Source organism: Rhagoletis zephyria, unplaced genomic scaffold (assembly GCF_001687245.7).
Source record: "Rhagoletis zephyria isolate East Lansing unplaced genomic scaffold, Rhagoletis_zephyria_1.1 Rzeph_scaffold_00279, whole genome shotgun sequence".
Classification (NCBI taxonomy): Eukaryota; Metazoa; Arthropoda; class Insecta; order Diptera; family Tephritidae; genus Rhagoletis; species Rhagoletis zephyria.
In genome coordinates, this window is record NW_016157363.1 from 131,467 (window position 1) to 146,899 (window position 15,433).

Sequence of the window (15,433 nt, forward strand, 5' to 3'; positions counted from 1 at the left end):
CGGTTTCAATCTCTAGAGTTGTTTAAAAAAAAAGTGTGAGATAAAGTTTTGCTATAGTAAGGGCCGGTTACTCAATGTCTGGTTAACACTAATCTGGGCTTAAACATCTTTATCGACGTCTTCGAATCCATGCATACAACAGGGAGTCGGTAACGTGGATAACTATGTTTAACCGCAGATTAGTGTTAACCAGACATTGAGTAACAGGCCCCAAGACAGTGATATGATCATTCAACAGCAACTTCATAGGCAGGCAATGAAATGACAAAAATGTATGCCATTTTAAAAATGCCATGTGGAAACAAACACGATGACACGGGTAGTGTTTAATGGCCAACATAGTGGCAAATATTTTTCACTTTAAAATTAACCACTATTTTAAGAAGTGTAATGAAGCCAGTGCTGCCAACAACATATTTTCGAGTAAAAAATCCAGGGCTCGAATCGTCATCACATACGATATCGTACTCTTTGTCCCATTCAGCTTATACTGCCTGACGTATGACGTAATTTTCTTTCGTATCGTTTTCGATGCGTGAACGGATGTTACGATTCTAGCCCAGACTTTTATAAAAATCCGCTAGAAAATAACTAAACTTCACAAAGCAAAAGCTGAAAAATAAATAGGTTAAATTGATTTGAAACACTACTTGAAACTAAAATTGATAATCGAATAATGCAGCTGGGATCGAACTACATCAGAAATGAAAAATAAAATCAAAAGTTAATACACACAACTATATACTTACTAGGTATACTTACTAGTGAACTCGCATGGCGTCAAAACGCCAGCATTTTATTAAATTTTTTAAACAGGTGAAACCCTATTCAAAAAACTCTAAAAATATTCCTAATGATTAATCTCAACCATTTCTCAGTGATGAAAGGTCTCGCATGGTGTCGGTTTTCATTTCATCAAATTTCAAATCTCCCTGTAACTTCAAAAAATAAAACCTGTGCACATCTATGTAGAATACCAGTTCTTTAATTTGACTTCCCGTTTTGGAAATTCGAAATAACGGTGCAGATGTGATGACCTTAAAAAAAATAGATGGCAACTCTACTTAATAATATTATCAGCCAATAGTTTTCTTAAAACTATTTCGTTTGACACTAATATTTCGATATTTCATTTATGTATCTTTTGTATAAGTAAAACAAATTCGACTTTTCAAACAGGTGGCAACCCCTTTAAAAGTATTTTCAAACTAAAATCTTTCGCCTGGCATTGTTATACTTATTTCAACTAACTTATGAATTAAATTGAATTTAAATTTTTTAAGCACATGGCAACTCTCCTAAAAACAGTTTAGAAATAAACCATTTTCAAACCCATTTCGATTGATACCCATCTTTTGACAATCCATTCAACTTACTAAATAATTTGAGCTTAATTTTTTCAACAAAACAAAAAAAAAAACAATCATTCAATTCAAAGATATCTTAACACTCGTTCTTTTGATAACCATATTTTTAAATTTCATGTAACTTATGTATAATTAAACGAAATACCACTTTCAAAACAGGCGGCAACTCTCAAAAATTATTTTCGAACTAAAATTTCCTTAAATATATGTCGCCTGACATTGTCATAAATATTTCAAGTAACTGATGAATTAAATGTGAATTTAATTTTTAAACACGTGGCAACCCTCCTAAATATAGTTCTGAAATAAAGGATTTTAAACCCACTTCCATTCATAACCATCGGTTAGTAATTTATTTAACTTATTAAATAATTTTAGTTTGGTCCTTTAAACTGGGGCAACCCTCAAACACATCAAAAATGTTCTAAATTGTCAAACCAACTATTTCTTGAAGCTCTTTCATTTGACATCCATCGTTAATATTTCATATAACTTGGGTATAAAATAGTTCAATTAGACTTCTCAAATAGGTGGCAACACTATTGAAAATATTTCCAAACTACTACCTTCTTAAACCTCTTTTGTTTGACACCCATATAACGATACCTTATTTATTCACATACCAAATTCCTTTAATTAAAATTGAATTAAATTTTTTTAACATGTGGCAACCCTCCTACACGTAGTTAAGTTATAAAGCCTTTTCAAACCCATTTCGATTGATACCAATATTTAATAATTGATTTAACTTTTGAATTAATTTGAGCTTAATTTCTTAACAGGTGGCAACTTTTTTCGAAAAGGTAAAACCTTCTTGAACATCCACACCCTAAGCCCTCTAATTTGGTACCTCACTTTTGAAAATCGAACGGACGGTGAGGATCTGAGGGTATTATTTAGTAAATAACTTGAGTTTAATTATTTAACAGGTGGCAACTCCTTTCGAAAAAATAAAACCAGTTTGCACATCTACAGGCCAAGCGCTTAAATTTAACACTTAATTTAACATCCCACTTTTGAAAATCGAACGAACGGTGCAGATCTTTTCTGCTGCACAGAAAATGCCTTCGCGTATTATATATATAGATAAGTAAAATAACGTTGATTTTTGGCATGTTTTACGGTGTCACTCATTTTCTTCCATACAAAGTATGATCGAATTTTTTTTGTGTGGAAGAAAGTGAACAACACTGTCAACAAAAAAAAAATGCCAAAAATAAACCGTAAAATGTTTCGGTTTTATAATTATGCAACGCAGTGTACTGTTAACTTGTTTGACTTGTGGTTAGAGCAACTTTGATTTTTTTTTTTAACAATGTTAACCTATTCGTTATTTATGTGTTAAAATAAATATAAAACAAACTTTTAGTATTTTCCATGTGGAGAATTTGTCCTCCTGGAATACTTAAAAATTTAGGTCACCTTAGCTATAAGACACATAAATGGGAAATATCTCAGCACTGGAGAACCCACATATTGGCCGACTGATATTAAAAATAACTAAAATAAAATAAAACCTTTTTAATATACCACGCTTTTATAAATGGACTTGGCGATGAATTGAAGCCTTAAATGCATCGCCAGATCGAGAAAAAAAAGCTTGGTGTGTTTTGTTAAATTCTTTATTGAATAACAGCGCTCGATCGAAAAGAAAAGATTCAAGTGACAGAATGTATAAAAACTTGAGCCTTATATACATACATATACTTACCGGGCCGTTACACATTAAATTTTCCCCTTTAAGTTTCCAATATTCTCTCACTTTTTCACTAACACACTCTTATTTATTGCTTGAATGGGCAACTTGCTTTCAATTTTTCCCTTTTAATTGAGTTTAAATTTTGCTTTCAATTTTGATCAGCTTTTCAGCATTGGCATGCGAATTTTGTTAAAATAAAAAAATACTAAGCTTATACATGTTAAAATGTTAATCTACAATGGAATTAAAATGGAAAATGTTCTTCAGAAGCTAGTTAGTTACATTGTTTTCTTGAAGGCGACATGTTGATAATGAAATTGCTTCTCAAATTGAATGCAGCCTACGTAATGGCTTTCAATTTTGATGATTTTTGACAAGCAATGTGTGTGAGGGAATTGAAAGGCAAAACTGATTGTGTGTCGTCAGCGTTACGTAAGAATAAAAAGAGATGAGAGAACATGCAAAAACTGCTGATATTTTCATAGCATTCCTCAACATTCCGGTCCCCGCTGAAACACTGTTTCAGAAGCTGGAAAAAACACCAACTTTGTTATTGGTCGTGTTATTTCTCCTCGTATTGTACGAAATTTCACCACGCGGACAAGGCCATCAGCCCCCGGAAATGTTACCAACACCTTACCCATTGGCCAGACGGCAGGTATGTAATAAAGGAGCAAATTATTACCACAATGTCTCCAACTGCTATATGGGGTTAGGTAATTAATGTCAGAATCCGGAGCTACACCAATCGGTCGTGAATTCACCACAGCTTCAATCTGTATCAAGAGATACTCTCTGTTCAGCGGTGAGAGTAGAATTTCCAATTACACGGCGCAAATGTAGTTTCACGGAGCGAACCGCCGACTCCCAAATTCCACCCCAGTGCACTCAGAAAAAGGTTTAGTTATAATTACCAAGATTTGGTTATAGTGACCAAGTGGCATAGTTGGATGTTGCGAAATAAATATCTAGTTCACGAAAGTCTGCAATTTACTTGAGACTTCTAGTTGGGACAAATGTATATTGGTTAATAATTACAAAACGACTACCTTGAGTGGACAATATTGTTAGTTGATTAAAATCATTGTTGAGCAAATATAAACAATGCTTTGGTTGATACAAGTTTTCAATTAATTTTGTGAACTTGCTGTAGACTTGAATCAGCTAATCGTTTATTATTGGAAAAATAGTTTCAGTTTGACACAAATAAAAATTTACTCGATGGTTGTTGTGTTTACTTTCTTCTTTTATTTGCATATATTACGCATAAAAAATACATACATGTTTACATAAATAGTTATTAGAGTAAATAATACATATGTATATGGTGGTAAAAGCAACATTGGTCAAAGCAACATCGCAAAAAATATAGAAAAAGGTTTTTTCTTAACAGCGACCGTCCCTCGGCAGGCAATGGCAAACCTCCGAGTGTATTTCTGCCATGAAAAACAGCTTCTCATAAAAATACAATCGCCGTTCGGAGTCGGCGTAAAACTGTAGGTCCCTCCGCTTTGTGTGACATCATCAAGGCGCACGCCACAAGTCGGAGGAGAAGCTCGGCCAAACGCTAACATATGTGTATGCGCCAATCTATTATTATTATATGGTGGTAAGAATTTCCTAAATAGAAACGATGAAACTGGAACAGTCGTGCGAAAACCCAGGTTAATATCTGCTGGAAGTGCTGGTTTAAGTATACTGCTTTGCTTTTTCCTTGGCTAAATAGATACTTTCAAATAATATTTCACATGAATTATATATCCACTGAGATACCTCGGTTGGCATCAAACTTTATATTTTTAAATAACTATGCGCACACCGAAACAACTCGCAGCGATGGCAAAACTGAAACTGAGACAAACAAATCTGGGCATGTCATAGCAGCACACACTTTTCTTTCTCTACCTAGCGCAGTGATCGGCATGACATAGCTTACTGAGCGCTCTGTGACCACACGCGTGTTTCATCCATATACGAACAGCGGTAGCGGAGCAATGATTTCCACGCACACAGTCTCATTCATTGAATCGTTTTTACGCAATGGTCGGCATACTAGCGCATTCAAACGATTCAATAAGTGGGACTGTGTGCATTGCTCGGCTGGTGCTCTTCGTATGTAAAACACCCATGTGCTCAGCGAGCGCTCAGCATTATTTGGGGGTGGCTCACAAGCATGAATACGTTCCGCTCTCAAACCAAATCGTGGTTGCCTCAACTAAGATTTGGTAATATGACTAAACCATGTGTTGAAAGAAAGCTCATCTGCATTAGCAGAGCTTAATAACATCCTTTTATGAACCATACGCTAAGTTGAATGGAATTTGTAGAAGTATGCTTCAAAAAAATATTTATTAGTATTAACCAAACCCATCAACTAAATTAACGATTTGGTACACCCTAGATGAATATTAGAAGCTTTAATATATTTAGTTATAATTACCAACCCATGGTAATAGTTCCCAATCCTTGGAAACAGTTCCCAAATATTGTCAAAATTCGGGAACTAAATATCTTTAGTTGTCGAAACTAATCCTTTGTCTCAGTGTAGCTTTTATATTATTTGAGCATCGATTCTCTCTATAGCCAGACATTGAACATTTCTGCTGGAAATCCCAATTGAAGGAGCTTACTATTTGACTTCAAATAGGAAAGAATGGATACGTGCGGGACAGTTTTGCCACATAAGTTTTTAGCTAAAGATCCAGTGCATATCTATATAAAAAAATATTGCCCGACAAGCAAACCAAATAACTGTTTTTGAAAATTTTCCTAAAAATAAATTCCCCATTTGAAATGGTTCAAACGAATACATATACATATACATATGTAACATGCAAAGCAAATCACGAAAATTTGGTTTAAAATTATAGTGCACACTTTCTTCTTTTATGTCTAGTAGTTTTTTTTTTTAAGATTGGTCCAAAAAAAATATAACAAAGAAAGAAACCGATGCAGGTATTTAAAGCACAGAAAACAATAAAATTATAGTTTAAAAAACTAAAACCTCGCTATTATAATTACCAGTCGTACTGTCATCCTTATACGTTTGTTATTTACTTATAGGAGTTTATCAGCTGAATTCAAATTTCTTACAAAATTTGTTAATGCCAATGGCTATTCGCTATGCCACAAAGCCTATTTTTTGCAAAATTTGATAAGAAATATAAACGTAAAATTAGAATAAAAATCTATAAAAAGAGTTTATTTGAGAAAAAATTCTTTAGAAATTAAATTAATAATGTGTTGGAGTCTCATGAACTTTTTTTTAAATTTAATTAAATAGAAGGAAACAATTATTTTTATAAACTCTAGGGAAAATTTCAAGTTTTCAAATTACGAAAAAAAAGACGAGAAACGTAAATTTAATTTTGATTGTGGATCTACCGGTTTTCCATATCGGATCATTTTCCCAAGATATTTTAATTTTTATGAAAAGATGTATGTTTATGCGCTTTTTTGGTGGGAATCACGTAAGTACGATAATGAATTTTGATTTAGAATATTATTATGCATAAATATAAATCAGTGATGACGATAATGGAGATATGGACCACGATGAAAATGATGAATTTAATTAAATAATACAAAAATACATACATACATACTTGAAATCTTACTTGCCTTCCCAGCCAGCAAGAAAACGTACATTTTACGAACATTATGTTTTACGAGGGATTCTCGTATCCCCAAACAGTTAGAGAAAAGCTCGTAAACGATAAAACAAAAAAATATAATAGAAAGAGGCTTGTAGTAATTTGTCAGCACAAGAAAAAATTTTAGTTTTGTTGACAATTTTTCTTCAATCACAATATTTTATAAGTAGTTTGTTAAATATTCAATTTAAGAAAATTATTAACGATCGATCGGACGATCTACCACTTTCTTTTATAATTAAACTTCTTGTAAGTAGCTACTACATATGTAATTCAAAAATACAAATTAATTTAACGAGTTTTGCAATTCTTTCACAGGCTGCGCGGAGTAACACTAAAGGATTTAAACGTTTAATTCCCCTATCTCGTAAGTTTATAGTTATTTATTTTTTTAATTTGCTAGTTTATTAGGTCTTTGCAGTTATTGAACTTAATGTTTTATTGATAATATGGCTTCTCAATTAACAAGGCGTGCGAAATCCGAAGCCTTATCCATACTAGCGTCAATAAATGATTCATTAAAAAAAAATTATTACAGATGAGGTATCAAAACTTTTCTCGTGGAAGGGAACTGGTACCAAAAGCAGCGCTATTGGTTAGGCAACGACTGCGGCAATAAGAAGTACGGATCATAATATTATTTATTACCACTTTTTACTTAATTAAATTTTCCGGTTTCCAATGGAGTTTAATCTTTCAATTTATTTTCTTAGGTGCTTTTCGTCAAAAATTTAACTCCCACGAAGAAGTTTTTATTTCCGTTTCAAAGAAGCACTTCCAATATGCACACGACCGGCAAAAAAAACTGGCAGCCTATCGGCAAAAAAGATAAAAAATAAATTCAGCAACTTTATAATATAATATATAATATATTAAACCCCTCTTATTTAATTGTTAATAGATAGTTTGTTAATATTTATTTATCTGAAAATAACTTCACATATACAGTACCGGGAAAAAATATTGGCACATAGAATTTTTCGTCATGAATGCAAAGTTTTTTATTCTGATTTCTTCCCTAATTGTTTTTTATAAAAATATAGTTAGTATGAAGTTCTACTTTCAAATCAGATTTTTTAGAAAAATTTTAAGTATGCAGTTTTATAGCCCATTTAATTTTAGTATAATAAAGTGCACGCTTGAATAGCTAGAAAACCTCTTTGTTTTTTGACAATTTCTTATACGCAGTTTCTTCCATACAAAAAAAAATGTCGCACATAATTTGCATGGAAGAAACTGCGTGAAAAAATTTCGATCCGTTTACGACTGTTCGTAGGCGATGCACAATTTAAAGCGAAAAAGTGCTCGAAAAAGACTCGTAAACGGCTATCATAAACGATTTTTAATCCGGTTTTTCTTCGAGAAAATATCCAATTACGAGCTTGTTTACGATGATTTTGCTGGCTGGGTTAGTTTTGTTGAGTTTTTATTTCGCTACAGAGTCAGAATTTCTGAAACGGGCCACTAGAATTATGTGATATTTTATTTCCAATCAGTAGTGTTATTTTTTGATAACCATTGGCAATACAAACAAATGTGTAACTTTACTTTTACAAAAAAAAAATAATATTTTCTTATACATCGGCAAGTGTTTTTTTTGTCCTTTTTACTTGAAAATTCAATAATAGACGAACTAATTTACCGATTTTGACAATTCAACCGTCATTTTCATTGTTATTAAAAACTCTTCAAGAACATATTTTCTATTTATTTATAAATAATTTTTATGGGTAAATTTTTATAAAATTCTTGGTAAAAATATAAAAATAATAGTCTTCTCCACCACTTTGTCACACAGAAAAAAACCATATATGCAAAATTTTACTCTAAAATATTCTGTTGACAAAAAAAATGGATCACAACTTGGAAAACCGTTATTTTTAGTTAAAGGCTGTCGCGCAATGCAACGAGCGCGTTCGGACTTATTTTGGTTAAGTGCGTCTGAAAGCAGCGTGCCCTCACCGGTTTATTTGTTTTCATGTGACAGAGTTAAAAATAAACAGAGGTAGATTTCAGTAAAAAATTAAAATTTTTCAATTCATTCATTTATTGAACAAATATTTATAAAATTGAGAAAACAAAGGAACTCATTTGTCGGATTTAAAGATAAAATAAATCTACACATACAGTGACGAACAATCGTATTGACTTTATTTCAAGCAAAAGAACAGCTTTAATATATATAAAAACATTTCAAAAGATTTGTTATCTTTTTAGGTTTTCTTGCTAAACATAAATTTTTTCGTAAAAATTAAAATATCTTGGGAAAATGATCTGATATGAAAAAACGGTATATAGATCCATAATCTAGGATCCAAAATTAAATTTACCTACGTGTCTCAGAGTTTTTTGGGTCATTTGACAACTTGAAATTTTCTCCAGAGAGTTATAAAAATAATTTTTCTCTCCTATAGTAAACAATAAATTTTTAATACAATATCGAAATTTTAATTAAATTAAATAAAAAAAAAGTTCATAAGACTCCAACACATTAATATACTTATTAGATATTTATTTTATTGGCATGAACATTTTATTCTAAATAATTTTCTCTCAAATAAACTCTTTTTATAGATTTTTAGTCTAATTTTACGTTTATATTTCTTATAAAATTTTGCAAAAAATAGGCTTTGTGGCATAGCGAATAGCCATTGGCATTAACAAATTTTGTAAGAAATTGGAACTCGGCTTGTAAGGACCGCCGACTCCGATAGGTAACTAACGAACGTATAATATTTATCAGTTTCTTCATGCTCACACCTACGACTTTTAATGAAACTGTCAAAACGGTCTGGCAAGTGAGGAAACATCTTTTGATAGTTCCCCAAGTGACATACAGTATATTTTGCTTTGCTGCCTCTATGCTTAAGTGCACATTTAAGATACCTACCCCAAAATGCGAATCAAAAGCATTATTTTTAACATTTATAAGGAAACTGCTCCGATAGATGCATGCAACATACCTGCACATTGGCGATACCTGCCTTAAAAATTGTGCGACTAGTATCAATTATCAATGAAAGTATTACGTTTACCTGCACTGGCCCTACAATTACCTAATTTTACAACCTTTTATTTATTTTGCTCATCTCGCAGAACAACGAAAATGGCTATCAATTTATGTAGTTATATAGATAATTAGATGACATTCGGTAAAAATTTCGCTTGCAGTAATTTCTACATGGTAAGTGCTCCGCCAATATTTGGTTTCATAGGGATTCGGATACCTTCCTCATTGAAGTAGTAAAGAAAATTCGCTTAAGTGCCTTTTTCGGTTACGTGCACAAGTTTTTCGTGCAAAGAAGGATGTGCAGCTAAGCAAAATATACTGTATTTCAAAATGAGCTTTTATACTATGACGATAGTATAACTACAATTTATCATGGTTTAAGGGTGTCTGGCAGGCGGAAGGAACCATGCTAAGTATCTGGCAATGAACGACGCAGTTTTTAATATTACTACGAATAAAATATATAAAAAAATGAGCTTTGAAATGCTGAGAGTCCTTTTGCTTCGCAGTTTGTATGTCATGTGACACGTTTATTGTTTATAAAAAAAACACAAGTGACAGAAAAATATAAGAACTTTTAGCTTTGAGTTTATTTTTATGAGTTTGGACTGTCCGAAGCAATATCGGACGAGAACCGCACTCGTCAAAGGCCCGCAGCTAATTAAAAATTCACAGTACAAGCTCGAGTATTTATAGGAATCACAAATGTCAATGCAATGCACAGGGTTGTAGTGCTAGATATAAATACAGAGTTGCAAAATAACGTAAAATTGAAATACAGGGTTGTTACATGAAATGAATACACAGAGTTGCATTACAAAATATAAGTACATGGTTACACAAATAAACTATTAATGGAAATGGGCCGCTACAGTCTCCCCCTAGGATGCTGAAGTCGTCCCGATGAAGCATCCTATGTGGTCTTTCGGGGTCGTCCTCTACGCCGTATCATGTTAATGGGACCTTCGTATTCGTCACTGGAACTGCGATATGGTACTAGTGAAGATGCATGATATGTTCCCAAAGGATGTTGCAGGTTGTCCTCGTGAGCAATCACGTAGGAAGTAGAACCCTGTTTACCGATGATAACATAAGGCCCGTCTCGTCGTGGTGCGAATTTGGACGTTACACCCTTGGTAGCATTGCTTAGAACATGTGTGGTGACCAGAACCTTAGAGCCAATTTCCAAATCTTCCTGATCACGCCGTCGTAGGTTAGAAGCACGCTTGTTAGCATCTTGCTGCTTCCGTTCACATTCGCGAGCAGCTTGGAACACTTCAGTGAGCGTGGCTAAGTATGGTGTGATTTCGGCAACAAAGTTCTCCGACTGAATGATTGACCTTAAATCATGCTGGACATCGTCTATAGTTCTTGGTTCACGCCCGAATGTAAGAAACGCTGCAGAATACCCAGTGCTTTGGCAGCGAGTGGTATTCATAGCGAATCGTATGGCGGGGAGCTTTTCTGCCCAAGTGCGATGCTGCTTACCGACCAATATCGCCAACTGTGCCTTCATGTCTCGATTCTTTCGCTCCACCGGATTCGCCTGGGGATGATATACCGGTGTGAACACCTGACTTATTTCAAGGCAGAATACAACCTTCTGCATCACTGCGGATACAAACTGCACTCCATTGTCACTGATAATTCGTCTTGGGACTCCGTAACGCAGGAATACCTCATCTATCAGGGTTTTCCCACAATTTTCCGCAGTAGCCTCCATTAACGCGAAGAGCTCCACCCATCGACTTGCTACGTCCTCAACAATATATATCCACTGCATCCCATTGGCATCTGGTGGCAGTGGCCCAAACAGATCGATGGCTATGATTTCGAAGCGTTGCTTGCTTGAAATCGTTTGGTACAAGCCCATTGGCTTCAAGTTTGTTGCTTTGTATCGCTGGCAATCAGTACAATTATGGACGTGCTTCTCGATATCTTTCCGTATCCCGGGCCAATAATACCGTGACGTTATTTTGTATGATGTTCGGTCGATTCCGTAATGACCTGCTGTGTCTTTATTGTGATAATGGTCCAATATGGCTGGACGCTCTGATTTAGGAACGACCAGTTGCGCATCTTCGCTGTCTTCGTCGTTGTAACAGTAGAGTACCCCATCGTTGAGTGTATAACCTCTTTTGGACCAATGTGCCGCATCATCCGATTTATTTTCGAAGCAGTCGATAATGGTTTTAAGATCGGGATCACTAAGCTGACCTTCACGTATATCCTTGGCTCCTCGTCGCGGGAGATCAATACCAAAAGAGCAAATATTGCATGCTTCATCAATTCTATGGTTCTCTTCGCACGGAGGCCTTGACAGCATATCAGCTACAACGTTCGTTTTCCCTGGCTTGTAATCGATGTGTATATTGTAAGGCTGTATAAGCAATGCCCACCGAGCTAGTCGTCCTGTGGGTGACTTGATCGTCATTAACCATTTCAGCGGTCGGTGGTCCGTGATAAGCGTTATATCGGATCCTTCTATATAACCGCGAAACTTTTGCACTGCCCATACGATGGCAAGAGCTTCACGCTCAATAGTGGAATAATTTTGCTCCGCTTTCGTCAGCAGCCTACTTGCGTACTCTATAGGATGTTCATCTGGTCCCTCCCCCTGGATCAGGACTGCCCCTAGAGCATAGCCACTAGCATCGGTTTTGAGAATAAATGGCAAGTTCTCGTCAGCTTGTTTTAGTATAGGCGAAGTTGTTAAAAGCCGTTTCATCTTATCGAAGGCCGTCTGCTGCTGGTCAGTCCAAGTCCATTTGGCGTTCTTCTTCGTCAGCTGCGAAAGCGGTTTGGCGACGTCTGCGAATAGAGGCACAAACCGTCTATACCAGGAACACGCTTGGAGAAAGGACAGCAACTCCTTGACGTTTCTTGGGGATTTACGCATTGTTATTGCAGTAACCTTGCTTGGATCAACCTTGATGCCATCTGGAGTCAATATGTGCCCCAAATATTTTACTTCATGGCAAGCAAAGCGACATTTTTCTTTGTTTACCTTGAGACCAAATTTTTGTAAGCGCTCGAATAGCCGGCTCAGTTCCTCTAGGTGTTCTTTAAAATTTTTCGAACATAAAATTATATCGTCCAAATATGCAACTAAAACTATTTTTCCTAAAGAGACTTTAAGTCGATCTATTAGGCGCTGAAACGTTGCTGGCGCGTTTCGCAAGCCGAATGGCATACGCGTGAATATGTACATGCCGAACGGGGTAACAAACGCTGTTTTGTCCTGATCTTCGTCCTTCATCCCGACTTGCCAATACCCGGATTGCAAATCCAAAGTGGACATGAAGTTTGTGTCCTTGGCTTCATGCAACAAGTCGTCAATTCGCGGCAGCGGGTACCGATCTGGTTTGGTGATCGCATTCAACTCTCTATAGTCGACGCAAATCCGTATGCCGCCTGACTTCTTTGGTACTATTACTACGGGAGCTGCCCATGGTGATTCGCATTCCACGATAACTCCCGTATTGAGCATTTTATCGAGCTCTAACTTCAACAGATCTTTACGTTGTGGTAATAGGCGGTATGGCGGCAAAGCAATTGGAGGATGCCCGCCCGTGTCGATGTGATGTGTAGCATACGGTGTTGCAGACGTCGGCTCTTTAAAGATGTCAGCATGCGTGAGTAGCAATGTCAAGTTCCATCTTCTGCTTCATCGTCAGCTCGTAACCAACTGACTGTGGTGACAAACTTACTTCGAATGAGTACAGTGGGAAGAAATTGTCATCACAAAAGTTCTCGTAATCGATATTGCCGGATTTGGTTCGCATTGGGGGTGCAAACAACCGAGAAGAGTTCTCCGGTGTCCTTTCGCCAACCGGTAAGGAGCTTCTGAAGATCTTCTGAACGGAGTGTGGTGAATAATCGTTCGAGTGTGAGCGTTTGTTCTTTACTGATGGACCAAAGTTTATTTCTGGACAGATCTCTGGCGCGTCCGCAACAACTGAGTTGCTATTGTACTTTTCGACGTAGCGTATGAAGTTGGAGTACTCGCTCTTAGCTTTGGTACCAGGTGACTGCATGTTGCCTGTTACTACACGCGCCCAGCTATGTCGATAGCAGATGGTAGATCACTAGTGCTGGGTTTTGTAAAGTCGTATTTCATCTTTGGTTCGTCTTCAAAGTACTAGAAGCGCTGTGCCATATTCAACACAATGCCCGCTTGTTCCATAAAGTCTGCCCCTATGAGAGTTCGATTCTTTGTAGCATTTGGTAAAGATATCATCCTTATTTTTCGATTTCTGTTGCCGATAGTGATGTCACAAATAGTGGACAAAACCTTTTGAGTGGTTGTGGTGCCATCTGCCAAGGTAACGTCTGCCATTACGTCTTGGAAAACACACCCTTTGCTGGTCAAAATTCTTTTTAAGTTTGCGCTGGCTACACTGGTCTTCGCTCCAGAATCGAATAACGCCTCACCTTGCATACCGAACATCGTAATGTGGGCCGATGGAATCGATCTGCCAACGATAGTGGTGGATACACTGTTGAAAGCTAAATACTGTGGGCTCTCCCTACTGTGTCCACTGCATTTTGGGCAATTCGCGCGGTACACGCCTGGTGCACCACAACCGTAACATGCGAACGCTGCTGCGCGTTTCACTTGCGACGCTACTGTGCTTGTACTGGTCGTGCCAGATTGCTGTTGCTGTTGTGGTTTTGCCTGCTGTGACTGTTGCTCCTTTTTCTTCTTAAAGCAAACATCTACAGTGTGGCCTCGAAGTCTGCAGAAAGAACACCGTTTTGGGCCGTTAGCATTTTCGGGTTCCTCATTAACTGCCGGCGTAAGTTGCTTTGCTTCTGCCAAAAACAATTCCGCTTCTCGACAACGTGCTATTAACTCGTCAAATGTTAAAAATGAATCACGGCGCACACGCTCTCTAATTTTTATCGATAAAAGGCCGTAAATCATGTTTAACTGTATTGCTTCGCTAGTGGTAACCATCAACTGCGAAAAAAGGTAGCCATGCTTGTTGGTGAGTCGCAATTGGAGTCGTTCGAAGCCATAAAATTGGGCGCCAATGAAATGCTGAGAGTCCTTTTGCTTCGCAGTTTGTATGTCATGTGACACGTTTATTGTTTATAAAAAAAACACAAGTTACAGAAAAATATAAGAACTTTTAGCTTTGAGTTTATTTTTATGAGTTTGGACTGTCCGAAGCAATATCGGACGAGAACCGCACTCGTCAAAGGCCCGCAGCTAATTAAAAATTCACAGTACAAGCTCGAGTATTTATAGGAATCACAAATGTCAATGCAATGCACAGGGTTGTAGTGCTAGATATAAATACAGAGTTGCAAAATAACGTAAAATTGAAATACAGGGTTGTTACATGAAATGAATACACAGAGTTGCATTACAAAATATAAGTACATGGTTACACAAATAAACTATTAATGGAAATGGGCCGCTACAGCTTTATACTATAACGAATTTGAGGTTCTATTTTATACACCTTTACTACCTGGTACCTGCCAAAGCCACCACTATCCAAATTTCATAGTCAGGGTTCGTTATTACCTGTGTTCGGGACATACATAAAGAAGCTTTCAGTCTTTATAAAATAACGAAGGTTTGGCCGTTGCGGGCTCTTGCTCTATATGGTATATTGAGATCTTTATGTAATTCACCATTTTTCACATACCAAGGAGCACCTGCTAAGAGCCTATTTAGGAGTTTTAGATTGAT

General features: G+C 36.3%; 1 protein-coding gene and 1 long non-coding RNA gene across 2 annotated transcripts in view; one reads left to right on the forward strand and one right to left on the reverse strand.

The window, feature by feature from the left end:
* LOC108358635 (TLD domain-containing protein 1) overlaps nt 1-15,433 on the reverse strand; it is a 214,481-nt gene that overhangs the window by 56,570 nt on the left and 142,478 nt on the right. The window lies entirely within an intron of this gene.
* LOC108358639 (uncharacterized) lies at nt 6,940-7,515 on the forward strand. The gene is made up of 3 exons (XR_001846806.1): nt 6,940-7,086; nt 7,258-7,341; nt 7,433-7,515. It is a non-coding gene; the product is annotated as an uncharacterized LOC108358639 (long non-coding RNA).